Below are 16,051 nucleotides of genomic sequence, written 5' to 3' on the forward strand. Positions count from 1 at the left end.
AAAAGTGGGGTCCCGCAAGGATCAGCTCTATCTCCCAAACAGTTCAATATTAACAGAATCCCTTTAATCAGAATACTAGATTCCGATGATATCAAACTACACATAAAACATGATAATAATTCCAACATTGCTCATATCGGCTCCACTGATGGATGCTGACAAACTGGCCGTGACTGAAATGTGAGAAACCCCAAATTCTGCTTTTGGGATCCTTCTCCTCGGTCCTTCTTCCACCCTGACCTGATTGTTTGGGTAGCAACAGCCAATCACTACTAAAGGGCTGAAACATGGTTATGCTGTATGGCAGCAGCCTCTTGCTCATTTCTCAATTCAAATCTGTTACAAAAGCTGCTTTCCACTTTAATGGACCTACTCTGAGGTGTCCGCCCTCATCTCCACCACACTCAGAAAACTGCCAACTTACTTGTAGTGGTGATATCTCGAGCTCACTAATATAACAGCTGCTCCACCAGCCTCCCCAAAAAACGACATCTAATCTTCAAAGGGTCTAGAAGCCCCGCCATATCCTCTTTGGACTGAATCATTACAATCACATATTTCCTGTACTAGTCTCTCCATTGGTTCCCAATAAAGGAATGACCTGAATTCCAATCTTAAGGCTTCATCCACAAAGCTCCGCATGGCTGTCTACCAGATTCCCTGTCTGATGTTCCTTCAGATGTTCCCACCCAGAAAACTCTGATCTTCCAACCACAGAGGCACAAGAAGTTTGACAGCTGAACTCTACCCTCTTACAGATCTTCCCTTTGGAACTCCCTCCATATGTACCTAAGAACCAAACCTGACTACAACAGATTGAGAAAATTACTAATATCAAACTAAACCATCAAATATGTTGGACAATCGAACTACTCAGATGGGAAGCTCAAAGGTCAAGAATCCTATGGAGGGCCAACTGTGGTCACCCAAGCCAAGATTTCTCCATGCCAATCGAATATTGCAGGTTTCTCAGAATGCTCCAGTTTTTCCGAGTATTCCAGTATACCCCAGAAATAACCTAACAAATAAACATTTTACTCTCAAGTGCCTTCCAGATGGCTAGCAAGTTAAACCTTCATTGCCGACAATTTCTGTGAAATGTAGGTCTTAAGTTTGAACCCCACCTAAATCAACCCATCCTTCAATCCTTCCAGGGTCAGTAAACTGAGTAGCATCAAATTGTGTAACAGTAACACCGGCTATTAAATACACCTGGAAACAAAAAAGTGTGTGCTTTGTTAAAAAAAAACACAAGTTATTAGTTACTATTAATGCATAGGAAGACATATCCAGTTGTGTTTCCTTTACAATTGCTTCCTTCTTGTTACACCTTTCCCTTAAAATAGTGGTAATCTGAGAACCGAACCAGCATTGCTAAATTGGCACATATACAAGAGCTTCACCCATTCTCTTTCACAGGATGTGAAATCACTGAATATTTGTCATATTCTTCATGTCACTAGGAATGCTCATATGTAAAAACAAACACTGTACAATAAGCTACATTTGCTCTATACCCTTCCTCTAAATCATTAAATGTTGTCCTCTGTAAAGTGCACTGATCTCTCCAAGGACATGAGCCTCACTATATAAAAACATACAAAATAACTGAGTAAATAAAAAAGATACCTAGGTTTGGGCAAAGAAAAGTAGGGAGGTAGTGATGTATTGATGATTTACTGAGCTAAAAGTGCACAATCAGAATACATGAAACATACAGAGCACATCTTAATACTGTTGTTTGCATAAATGCAATTAACGGCACTATCACAATTTTTGATGATCATGGAAAACAGAGTAGGATAGCGATTGTGTATTCTCCTAGCCCTGAAGTTCTACACTTTCCAGCAAGATAACAGGCAAAAGCATAGTCAGTTTAACAAACATCTTTGTTCACTGGCTAAGAGAGAAAAAGGTGAAAAAACATATTTTTCCTAAAAAAAACTGCCATACAAAAATTCTAGTAGAATCAGCAGGTGGATACTCTGTAGTAAGTTCTTCAGACTTTATTTCTTTAAGTTGAAGTTTATTTACTCTCAAGAGATATACAGCACAGATAGCATGACAGCCCAGTCAGGATTAATTGTCAAAACCTCAACCCCCACATTCTATCAAGGAATCCAGAACACCATAACCTAAGAATTCCAACTACAAGCGCCTGAAGAGACAAAACTAAACACAGAATACTACATTATCCCCTCTCTCCCAAAAACAACAAAAGAAGAAAAGAAGATGTGATATAAGAGCAGAGTAGGGAAGAAAGAAAAGAAAGGTAGAAGAACAAAAGAAGAAAAGATAACATGTGAAGACATGTAATATAACTTTAACAAGAGTTACAGACTAAAAAGAATATGCTAAAGAAACTCATCTAAATCTGAAAGAAGCTTTACAAATTCTCACGCTCCTACGAAGATTATGTACAAGGTCACTGTCATTTTTAGGTCTCGACTATTCTATCACGTAAGTGATGAATAGACAAGAGTATTGAGGGCAAACCATGCTCTGAAACCACCAGGCGGATTACGTCGAGTGCATGTGCGCGTGGACGCGCTTGCCGTTTGCTCCCCCAGCCGCCTCGCATCATTGCATTAATCAGCCCTCCTCCAAAGACTTGTTTACAGTGCTGCCAGCCTATCGCGTGCCCGCCGCATCAGACTCCAAGGAAAGGCTGCCTCTCCCCCGCACCCACATCAGTCGTCAAAAGAATGCTCCCCGCCCCCCCGCCACAGCAATGCTTTTTTTTTCACTGCCGGTTATAATAGTTTAAGCTCACTTCTCCCCCCCCCCTAATTGCTTTCACTTTCACGGTCGCTAAGCCGTGAGCTTCTCTTCAAAGGGATCCACTCCCCCGCCCCCAGCACAAAGGAATGCGCATTTCCCGGCTGCTTGTTTTTTTTTATGTTGCGGCACCCAGAAGAGCACTACTGTGTGCCCTGCTCCCTTGTACTCTTTGTGCATGCTGCACAGTTCCTACCCTCCCTCTTGTTTTTGTGTTTTGCTGCACTGGGCATCTTTGTAACCACATTTTAATCAAGCACTTCCCTCGAGTGTTCAGGAACTTTTTTTTTTTTACATTACGGACGAGCATTTCACTGGTAGCAGACATTCATTCCATATATGGCCATGCACCGGAGCTAGTCCTGCTATTGGCGCCCCCAAACCAGCTCAAAGTAAAAAAAAAACGGAAGGGAATAAGCTCTTTGCATATGTTCCCTTCTTAGGTGATATGATGGGGGGAGGGGGTGTCCTGATGGACAGAGCTCCTTACTTCGGAACCGGGAATCTGAGTTCGAGCCCCATTATCATCTCAACATCCACTGTATGACCTCCTTGCTTCTGCTCATGGTATGAGTTGCTCCTTCAGCCACTGATCTCTATATTTCACTTCATTATTCGGTGTAAAAACGCGCTCAGCCGATAGCAGCTGTTTTTTTTGTTTTTAAATTTTTTTTGTGTATTTATTGAGGAACACACATTTTGTTTGAATTTGCGAATAATCAAATTGCTCGCAGGTAATCCCAGCGTGCATCCGTGAATTCACGTAATTTCTGTTGCTACGTTCAAAACTTTAAAAATCAGCAGCTCTGGCAGTTAAATAGTATACATGTTAATTATTTTGTCCCAGTCTTATAAATGCCTGCCTTATCCCCAGCCCTACGGAAAGAACATAGATACCATTTTTTAAATTAGGATTTAAATATAGTTCAAACAGCTTCATCCCCAATCCTAACGCTCTTTTGGAAGCTGCAGCTTATTGTATGTAACAGCTTTGAAGATGACTATTTTCTACCTAGCTCAACCATCCGGCTAAAGGCACAATTTCTATTAACCATTTCACTCTCATATAATTGGCGGATTTGTTTCTTGCTTATCCGGCTTATGCATCAGCAGGTTGCAATTTCTATTGATGATGCCTTGTTGACAGGTGGGACTTCGTGCATATGTTGTGCTGGATTTTTTTTATTCCTAAACCTGCATTCCAAACTGTCACCTATAGCATTGTGTTCACATGGGTTTTATATAATTTATTTGCTGGTTTGTTCAATTGCTGCTCACTATGTTCCGCTTTCTCGGACCTTCAGAAGAAACATTCCACTTACAATTGAGTGTGTTTCACTCGTTTTACCAGCCCTTGAAAACCATGCATATTTCACTTCCCCAGTTGTACTGTCCATTGAATAGTAGCAAATTCTTATATATAATTCACAGAAACACCATTCCGCTTAAAATTCACTCATTTTGACTGACTTCACATGCCCTTTCTAGGCGCTGCATGTTTATTTCCTGTGCCCTAGTAGCTGTTCAAAGCAAGTCACTCTATGTTTTACTCGCCCACCTCCACTGGCTATTCAAAAACAGTATTTGTTTAACGATACCACTGCGTCATAAATGGGTGGTTCATCTCCAGCCTACCAAAAGGTTAGAGGAAACCCTTTGTTATACACATTTTGTTACCCATCAAAATAGTTTCATCCCTAACCCTACACGCCTTTTACAAGCAGTGGTATATTATAAATAACTGTTTTATAAGTGCCTGTTTCGTCCCTAGTTCTAACTGGCTCCTTATTGTTACTTCGTGGTAACACATTTATTAGTAGACGCTCTTTATACATCCTTCATCAGCGCTTCAAGGACACTTTATTCAAAAACTGTCCTTTCTCACGAAGCGCACTACGCATTGCAACCTATAGGTCTTTTATTTTACTATTCATGTTGATGCATAGAGTATACCGCAAGTGATGTGCATTTATTGAAATAGCAGCACTATGATATTAAACACCACAACTATTATGACATGCACAGTGATGTCGGATCACAGACACAGACGCAGTATACTTTTAAATACCGCACTGCACCCTCACACACTGCACCCACACACACTCTGCACCCTAACACACTCTGTACCCTAACACACTCTGCACCCTCACACACAATTACACTCAACTGAATACAACATACACTCCACACAATACCACTCAGTGCCACATAATTATATATTACATAATTACACTGCGCTCAACGCAACATACACTCCAAATACCACTCAGTGCCATATAATTACACACCACATAATTACACTCTACTGAATGCAACACACACTTCACACAATACCACTCAGTGCCACATAATTACATGCCACACAATTACACTCTACTGAATACAACATACACTCCTCATAATACCATTGAGTGCCACATAATTATATGCCACATAATTACACTGCGCTCAACGCAACATACACTCCAAATACCACTCATTGCCACATAATTACACTCCACATAATTACACTGCTCTCAATGCAACATACACTCCAAATACCACTCAGGGCCACATAATTACACGCCACATAATTACACTGCGCTCAATGCAACATACACTCCAAATACCACTCAGTGCCACATAATTACACTGCACTCAATGCAACATACACTCCAAATACCACTCAGTACCACATAATTACACGCCACATAATTGCACTGCACTCCATGCAACATACACTCTGAATACCACTCAGTGCCACATAATTACACGCCACATAATTAAACTGCACTCAATGCAACATACACTCCAAATACCACTCATTGCCACATAATTAAATTCCACATAATTACACTGCACTCAATGCAACATACACTCCAAATACCACTCAGTGCCACATAGTTACACACCACATAATTACACTGCACTCAATGCAACATACACTCCAAATACAACTCAGTGCCACATAATTACATGCCACATAATTACTCTACTGAATACAACATACACTCCAGACAATACCACTCAGTTCCACATAATTATATGCTACATATTTACACTGTGCACAACGCAACATACACTTAAAATACCATTCAGTGCCACATAATTACACACCACATAATTACACTGCACTCAATGCAACATACACTCCAAATACTACTCAGTGCCACATAATTACACGCAACATAATTACACTGCACTCAATGCAAAATACACTCCAAATACCACTCAGTGCCACATAATTACACGCCACACATTTACACTCTACTGAATACAACATACACTCCACACAATACCACTCAGTGCCACATAATTATATGCTACATAATTACACTGCTCTCAACGCAACATACATTCCAAACACCACTCAGTGCCACATAATTACCCACCACATAATTACACTCTACTGAATGCAACATACACTCCACACAATACCACTCAGTGCCACATAATCATATGCTACATAATTACACTACGCTCAACGCAACATACACTCAAAATACCACTCAGGGCCACATAAGTATATGCTACATGTTTACATTGTGCTCAACGCAACATACACTCCAAATACCACGCAGTGCCACATAATTACACGCCACATAATTATATTGCACTCAATGCAACATATACTCCAAATACCACTCAGTGCCACATAGTTACACGCCACATAATTACACTCTATCGCATCACCACAGCATCACTCAGCACCACCACAGCATCACTCAGGGGCACCACAACATCAGTATTCGCTACCACAGCATCACTGAACGCCACAGCATCACTCGTCGCCACCACATCACTCAGCGCCACCACAGCATCAATCTGTGCAACCATTCAAAAAGAACTGGTTCAAATATGTTCTCTCAATGTTTCAAGCTTTATTACAAATGTCACAAAAAGATGTTAATATTTCACTTCTGTTCTTGGATTTTCGTCACAATAAAATACACTGAACATAATCTTCACAAAAGTTATTTACAAAAGTGTAAGCTATTGCCATTATAAATTACAATAACTTTTATTTAGGTATTCATTATTTAAAAAAAATTTAAAGCAATTATTATTTGTAATATCAATACATCTAAGTCACGTAAATTCAACACATCAACACATATTGCATTACAAAAGCTATAGGTGTCACATTATCCAAAGTGAAAAGTATTGGCATTGTAAATGACAATGCTATTCATTTCGCTATTTTCAAAACCAACATATAAATAAAAAATGTGTCATTTACAATACCAATAGCTCAAACTTTCCTAATGAGAGACCTATTGCATAGCAAATGCTTATTCTTATTGTTTCCCTTCATAAGTTCATTTTTTGTATTAGAATTTGTGTTTGCAAAGAAAGTATTACAATCAACATTCCGATCTTTTACCTTAACAATTCTACAAATATTCCACCAATTATTATTGTTGACTCTCACCGCATTCCCACAAACCTTATCAACAATAAAAGGTTCTGAGAATTTTTCCCGCCCCTTGATAACGTGAACAGGACTTTTAATCCGCACAACATCTCCAACACAAATACTGTGCGGAAGAACCTTTTTCCTTTCATCAAAATATACCTTTTGTCTTTCTTGGGCTGATTCAAATCTCCCCCAAGCTTTGGTAGTCCTTGATCTGTCGGCTGCGTTTGACACGGTCGACCATGCCATTCTTCTCGACCGTGTCAGCGCAGCCGGCATCAGGGGTAAGGCACTCTCTTGGGTAGCGTCCTTCCTCCAGGGCAGGACCCAAGCCGTCCATCTTGCAGGATTCTCCGCCCCCCCCGCCCTCTTGTGTGTGGGGTTCCCCAAGGCTCCTCTCTTTCCCCCCTTCTATTCAATCTGTATATCTACCCTCTCATTCTTTCGCTTCGCGAGCTGGGGGTCTCCGTGTATAACTACGCGGATGATCTCCAGCTCATCTTTGATCTTTCTACTTCTGACTCTCCTTTCTTTCTCAGTTCCACCCTAGTCTTCATCTCGGAATGGATGTCCATGAATCATCTTAAATTGAATCCGGACAAGACGGAGCTTGTCCTCACGGGTGGTCCCACCAATCCCTGGTCCCCGACTCATTGGCCCCTTTCCTTTGGTCCCCCTCCTCTACCTGTTCCTTCCGTTCGCACCCTAGGCATCAAGGTCAGCAATGACCTTTCTATGCACGCCCAAGTTAGCTCCGTTGTCTCATCTTGCTTTTTGTCCCTTCGCCTTATCCGAAAAATTTCCCGTTTTTTTTCCACAAATGCCCTCAAATCCATCGTTATGGCCCTCATCACCTCCCGTCTTGATTACGGAAATGGTCTCTATGTGGTTATTCCGGCCTTTGAAACACGACGGCTGCAGGCTATTCAAAACCAGGCAGCCCGTCTTATTTTTCACCTTCCTAAATCCTCGCACATCACCTCTGTGCACTTTAGATCCTTCTTCAAATTGGCCTGCTTAGCCTTCCTGGCTTATACCCATTCTGCTCCCCTCTTTATCGTTTCCTTAATCACTCCCTATACCCCCGCTCGCACCCTTCGCTCTTCATCTCTCCTTCTTCTCCAAGTTCCCCGATACCGTAAATCCAGAACCGGTGGCACTCGCTTCTCGGTTCTGGCTTCCCAGTTCTGGAACAGTCTTCCGTTGTCCATTCGTTCTATTCCCACTTATCTCTCTTTTCGTAAAGCCCTAAAAACTTTCCTTTTTTCCCAGGCCTTCCCCGGTTAGTCCCCCTGGTTGCTTTGTAGAATCCGGTTCCCACCCTCAGCGCCAGGAAGCCGCTTGGCCACAGTGCGCTTTAGCAAGTTTCTTTTACATTTCATTGGGCTCTGCTGACATTACCTCTAGCAAAACCATCTATATCATCCATAACATTCATTTTTACCCATTTTGACATCCAACCTGGGCATATTTTGGTAGATGGTTTTCTGCCTTTTAAAAGTTCGAAAGGAGAAACTCCAGTTGACGAATGTGCAGTAGTGCGATAGAACCAGAGAAAAGAACGTACTGCATTTTCCACAACACATTTGCTAGCTATAGCCCACTGCACACAATTATTTAGAACTCTATTCATCCTCTCAATGACGCCATTTGCTTGAGGATGATAAAAGGAACTCTTCTGATGTATAACACCACCTTGTTTCAAAACATTTTGAAACTCAGAACTGACAAACTGTACACCATTATCAGACATCACAAAAGTAGGAAAACCTTCTCTTAAGAAAATATCCTTTAAAAAATGAATCACATTTGCCGTAGTAGGTTCATTGATAAATCGAACTTCTGGCCATTTCGAATAATAATCAACAGCCACTACGGCAAAACGTGATGCAGACGGTAGAAGATTGAACGGTCCTACCAAATCGATACCAATTTTTTACCACGGTCTCCCTGGAAAATCAACTGGTTCCATAGGTGGTGTCCTCACCTTGTGACTTTTGTCAGATGATTTACACACTACACAACTATCAACAAGTTAATCCACGCATACATCCATGTGTGGCCACCAGAACACATCTCTCAGCCTACGTTTAGTGAACGTATTCCCTAAATACCCCTCATGTGCACCATTAAACAGACGTATCCTTAAACTTTCAGGGGGTATAAGCCTTTCACCGCGTAGAAGGATACCATCTTCTACAGTTAACTCTTCTGAAATTTTCACATACGTTTGAAACTGATAAGACACGTTTTTTTCCTTTGGACAACCTTTTCTCAGAAAATTCATGACTTGTACAAGAACCTCATCCTTCAACAACTCTCTTTTCTATTCAATTTCACCCACGGCACACATTTCTTCAACATCCAATGCAGCAACAAAACAATCATCTTGATCATCATCTTTTTTAAATTCTGAACCATTACCTGTAACTGGAAATCGTGACAGGTAATCTGCCCGCACATTCTTCAGACCAGGTAAATAACCAACATCAAAATTATACTGCAACAATTTCGATGACAACCTAGCTATTCTTGGTGTGTGCTCTTTGATCTTGTCACCAGACAAAATAGATACCAATGGACTATGATCAGTCCTTAGCACAAAATGACTTCCCCAGATAAATGGATTGAATTTCCTGACTACCCAGCAACAGGCTAACAATTCTTTTTCTATGACTGAAAAATTCATCTCTGCTTCTCTCAAAACTCTAGAAGCTTAGCCTATAGTATTGTCTGCATTTCCGTTTTCTTGAGTAAGTACCACTCCAAGTCCAAAACCACTTGCATCAACAGTTATAGTACACTTCTTGTTAGGATCAAAAGGTTTCAAAATTCTATCACTTACTAACTGCAACTTTATCCAATCAAACATTTCCTGACAACCCTTATCCCACTTGAACGGGACACTCTTCTTCAACATGTTAGTTAAAGGTTGAACCATAGAAGCGTAATCCTTGATAAATCTAGAATAAAATTCACTGAGTCCAATAAAAGACTTCAAACCAGACTTATCAACGGGTGGACTAGCATCAACGATAGCTTTGACCAACCCCGGACGGGGTTCAACACCATCATGTGAAATTACATGACCAAGAAACTCCATCTTTTCCTTGAGAAAAACACACTTCTCACTCTTGAGTACAACCCCTTTCTCTTGCATAATTTCCGAAACTTGATTTAATGATTTGTCATGATCAATTTTGTTTTCTCCAAAAATTAAAACATCATCCTGGCAAACAATGACACCAGGGGTATCTTTAAACATTTGACTCATAAATCTCTGAAAAACCGATGCCACCGACGCAAGGCCGAACGGCATTCTGCAGTATTAATAGCTACCAAAAGGAGAAACAAATGCAGTCAAATGTCTAGAAGATGGACTTAGTACCACCTGATGATAAGCTGATGCCAAATACAACTTGGAAAACCACCTTGCCCCTCTTGTAAGTGACAGCAACTCTGTGATCTTAGGCAAGGGATGAGAGTCAACCCAGATACTTTCATTGAGACTGCGTAAATCCACACAAACACGTAAATCACCATTCCTTTTTCGCGCTACTATAAGGGGAGACAACCACAAGGATGACTCTATTGGCTCAATGATGCCCTTCATGCATAACTCATTTAATTCTTTCTCTAAACTATCTCTTACACTAAATGGGACACTTCTCACCTTGTGTTTAATTGGAATAGCTCCATCCTTAACTCTTATCTCATGGGTAAAATCTTTGATCATTCCAAGACCCTTCCCGAAAACTACAGGAAAAGAAAGACTCAACTTCTCCGTGTAATCAGAGGAATCGTCCACACTAACTTGCTCTTTTGTGCCTGGTCTAAGAACCATTTGGAACAAACCCTGATGAAACCAGCTCAATATATTTAAACCCTTTATAGCGACATACATTTTCCCAAGTATTTTCCTTCCTTTAAACTGTAGTACATCCTCAAAATAACCAGCCAAATCTATTTTACGCCCCTTATAACAAACAGGAGCCCTATCAGGAGGTTCTAACTTTCTTTCAGGCCACGTTTCGCTAAACAACTCTTGAGTAATCATCGTTAACCTTGTGCCTGAATCAACAAGCAGCATAAGAGTTGTGCTACCCACACCAATTTCAACATAAGGATCAATACATTCAGATGAATCTCCTGTGATAATTTCTTCATCATGTACCACCACGACCATTTCCTTACGATCATCCTGAATACTTTTGATAGAATCACATTCCTTGCCAACAATGTTATAAATATCAGAAACATTTCCCACCCCACTAGTATTTCCTTGACTTTGATTTTTATTCAGGAATCCTGGATTTGACTGCCTATTAGTTTGACAGATTTCAGCAAAATGTCCATATCTTCCACAATTGTGACAAGTGGAATTTCTTGCAGGTCAGAATTTGTTTCCCTTATTGTGCGACAAATTACCACATCTGTTTCAGATGTCACTTGGTTTGAAAAAAGTGTTCCTTTCATAACGTTGTGAACCAGGCAAAGTGTTTTTTTCATAACGTTGTGTGCCAGGCATTGTCTTAGTCTCTTTAGCTCTGACCGCAGCAAGTGCCTCCTCACTCTTCTTTTCAAGTTCCTTTACTTCTTTTTTAGACAATTCAATACTCTTAGCTGTGCGAATAGTTTCCTCCAAGTAGGATTTCCCAATGTAAGTAACTTTTGTTGAATGGACTTGTCTGAACACTTGCAAATATACTGATCTGATCCCTAATCAACTGTTCTCTGAACGTCTCAAATTCACACTTTGCACTTAATTGTCTAAGAGTTGACACATAAGTTTCGACGTCCTCACCGGGCAATTGCTCTCTTTTGAAGAATTTATGCCTAATTACCATATCCCATCCTCGTCGCCAACAAAAATGTAGTAAGTTCTTCAGACTTTATTTCTTTAAGTTGAAATGTATTTACTCTCAATAGATATACAGCACAGATAGCACGAGAGCCCAGTCAGGAATAATTGTCAAAACCTCAACCCCCACATTCTATCAAGGAATCCAGAACACCATAACCTAAGAATTCCAACTACAAGCGCCTGAAGAGACAACACTAAACACAGAATACTACATACGCCTCAAAAGCGCACAAAGTAAGGTATGATCCCCTATAGGGATCGAGCTGTCTTGCAGATGGCTGCCAAAAATGCCAACATAAAATAATTAATTATCCTGAAGGCCAACAGTACCTCTGCCAATTCAGATATATAAAATTCAGATCATCTACAACACCTGCACCTGGGGGTACAAACTAAGCCTGGGCGGAGTTCGCAGAGTTCCGCGTAGCGTAACTCCGCGAATTGCAAAAAAAACCTCACCCGCACTACACGGAGCTCAGTAAGCGGCAGAGTGCATTAGAATTTTTTTTGCGAATGACACCATGCACTGTGCAAGTAGGCGCTGCTTCCTTTCTGCCACTCGAGTAGAATGCGGAAGCTATCTCATCGCGAACGAACGGTTTCTCAATATGAGCAGTCGTGAGCATATGCAACCACTCACATTTAGAAATCTGACTGCCCGCATTGAGAAATCTCCACGGGAGGTGCATTTTCCTTGCTCGTGCTCATTAACTTGATGTTGAAGAGTGCGAGCAAGGAAAAAAACTCCACGAGCTCCGTATAACACGGAATGCAGAAATCTACGCAAACTCTGCGAGCGGAGTGGAGTTCACCACCCAGGCTTAGTACAAACCCTTCCCCATACACAACCTGGTCCATCTATTCTAAATGGAGGTATTTGGGCATGATATCAGATCATTAATATCGAGATAGACAAATATCACGTTTTTTATATCGTGAAACATTAATATTGTGATGTAGAAATATTATAGACAAAACTATCGATTTTTAGGTCATTAATATCATTTGAAAGAATATCTATGATTTTAATATCGTTTTCAGGAATGTCTTTTTTAATTTCGTTTACGATAATATAGTTTTAAAAATATTATTTTTTTATTATTTATGTGTTTAGTTCCCAATAATATTAATAAGCGATTTTATTGCTTGATTAATAAAAATCATTGCTAACAAGACGTCTTCACAATGACACAATGTATACAAAAACTGTACCAAGAATATTATGAACAATTCCCCAATACATTCATAGTTATATCGTAAAACCAATCCAGTTCACCAAGCATTATACATCTCAAATAGGAAGTGATAAAATCTATCAAACATGGGATAAATCATGCAATAAACAGAAATCCATCATATTATAAAGTACATCAATTAATACTATAACTGGATATTGCACATATTGCATATTAAAGTGCCGACATGCAATAATTTAGTGATTCAAATTGTAAAAAACAAGTGCATCATGAATTACAATAGCAGAGTAACTTCAATTATAGGTTTTCTAATTATTCCCCTAGTAACATGAACACTAGGTTCTACAAATTATTAAACTGTGCAAAAGTCTCTTAAGTACAACTGATATAGATCTAATACATCTCAAACTGACTGTACCAAACATTTTTCGGCTGCATTAAAACATTTTATCAATTGGCATAACAACGGGATCGACTCGCCAGAAAAAGACCTAATAAGTGCCTGGCAAGCCGATCTAACCCCAATCTTCAAATATAGGGGTTTAAAGAAGATACAGCAAATGTTAATCAAATTGGGACACACGCATACTATATGAAGTAATGATTCTTGTGGCCATCCGCATTATCTACAGTTGGTATTCGGCCACTGCTGAATCCAAAGGCTTCGTGCCCTCTTTTGTTAGATTTATTCCCATTTGTAAACTTAAAAATATATTTTTAATTTTTGACAGGAAATGAGCAGTCAGATATGGCTAAATACATAGAGAATGGTATGAGTTGATCACATACTATTCATGTTCTTTCGCTACTAGTGCGTTTTCATCCAACTTAAGGGATTCAGCTTCAATTTGTTTTTTTAGGATTAATTTACAATTGAGCATTTTCAATTCTTGGGGCGCAAACCAATATCCCTTAGGCAAGTGGAGATATGTGTCTCCATTTAGCAGCATAAGTAGATTTAATTATTTCAAGCCAGCAATTGTTCCCTGGAGAAGCAGGAGCAGAAGAAAACATAGAGTACATTAACTACCAGTAAATCTAAGAGCTCCGCATCTTTCGCTCTTGTAATGGGTGAACCATATAAAAGAGTTGGATGTAACTTGGCTTTCAGAACTTTAAGAATATGGTTATAAGATTGGCAATTCAATGATTTTTTCAAACATTTAAAAGCATAAATTAAAACCACAGTTTATGCCCTTAGGTCTTTAAAATGATATTTAAAAGATACTCTGTTATCGAACACCACCTCTAAATATCTATATGTTTTGACAACTTCAAATGGGCCTGCTCTGGCCCTCCATGTGTTTTGCAGATCCAATTTTCATGATTTTAGTTTTTTTAACATTCAATTCAAGGCCATTTGTTTGTATATAGTAATCAAAAGCATTTATGACTCTTTGTAGACCAATAGGAGTGTGGCTCAACAGGATAGTATCATCAGCATATTGAAGGTAGCTGATTTGCACCTCTCCCAACCTTGGGACATGGGCATTAACAGAGCTTAGTTGATGAAGAAGGTCTGATAAAAAAGAAGTTAAAAAGGCAAGGGGCAAGAACACAACCTTGCTTTAGGCAATATGTTATATATTGTTTGTATAATTGTTAATATTTTTAGGTCTCGCCTCAGCCAGCGCATGCGCTGCTCTGGCGAGACATTTTGTCTGTGGGCTTTTAAAAGTACTACCACAGGCTGGCAATTGCGTGAACAATGACGAGCAGAGGCGCCATATGGCTTTCCTCTCTTGTCATGGTCCGCGCACATCGCCACCATTTGCCAGCCTGCTTTCACTTTTGCCTTATAGCGCAGACTTTTTTCTTTTCTTCTGCTATAATTGCGGCACCAAAAAGGGGTTACCTGGCCACCATTTTCTGTGCTGCTAATATATTCAGCATATATAACATACAACACCATTGGTCATTGTGTTATACTTCAGTAATTGTATTTGATTCAAATCATGATTTGAATCAAATACAATTACTGAAGTATAACACAATGACCAATGGTGTTTTATGTTATATATGCTGAATATATTAGCAGTTACAGACAACAAGGGTCCTCAGGAAATTTTTTAATGAACAGAGAAAATAAAATTACAGACCACAATCGGTACTATAATCAAGTTTCCAGACCCAGCCGGGTAAGGAAATGTTTAATTAAAGATAAAAATGAATTTGGATGACCTAGAGGTGGTCAAATATAAACATTTTAGATAGGGCACAATCCTGTACCTATCCTGCAAGAGAGAGAAATATAGTAGAAGAAACAGGTAAGAAAGGAGGGTTTTTCAGGCAAGAGGTTTGGAGCCAAATGTCGCTTGTAAATTAATAGTCAATTCAAAACAAGTTTCGACATACAGTATTTACAGAATGGCATACAATTGAATTTTCCGTAATACTGTTCAAGCGTCAACGTTTCGATCCCCTGGCTCCTAATGAACCGGGATCATCATCAGGACTATTTAAATCATTTGCCTGTTTTGAGAATGCCTGCCGAGCAACGTGCTTGGTCCTGGTCAGGCGCCTTAGTAGGTAGTCAGGATACCGTATTGGTACCGGTGCCTGGTTAGGGACGAGATTAAATGGCCTCGCAGTCGAGCGATCCAGGCGGTCTTACTCGAAGGTGTGGGCAGTGTCCTTAAATAAGGGCCAATGTAATTTCAACACCCTCCCTTGTTCATATGAAAATGAATATATTAGCAGCACACAAAATGGTGGCCAGGTAACCCCTTTTTGATAATAGTTTGCAACGTCCTACCCGGCCCCTGTAATGGACGCAACCCCTTTAGTGTAAAATAATTGCGGCACCAGCGCTTTACT

This window comes from Lissotriton helveticus, chromosome 9 (assembly GCF_964261635.1).
Source record: "Lissotriton helveticus chromosome 9, aLisHel1.1, whole genome shotgun sequence".
NCBI lineage: Eukaryota > Metazoa > Chordata > Amphibia > Caudata > Salamandridae > Lissotriton > Lissotriton helveticus.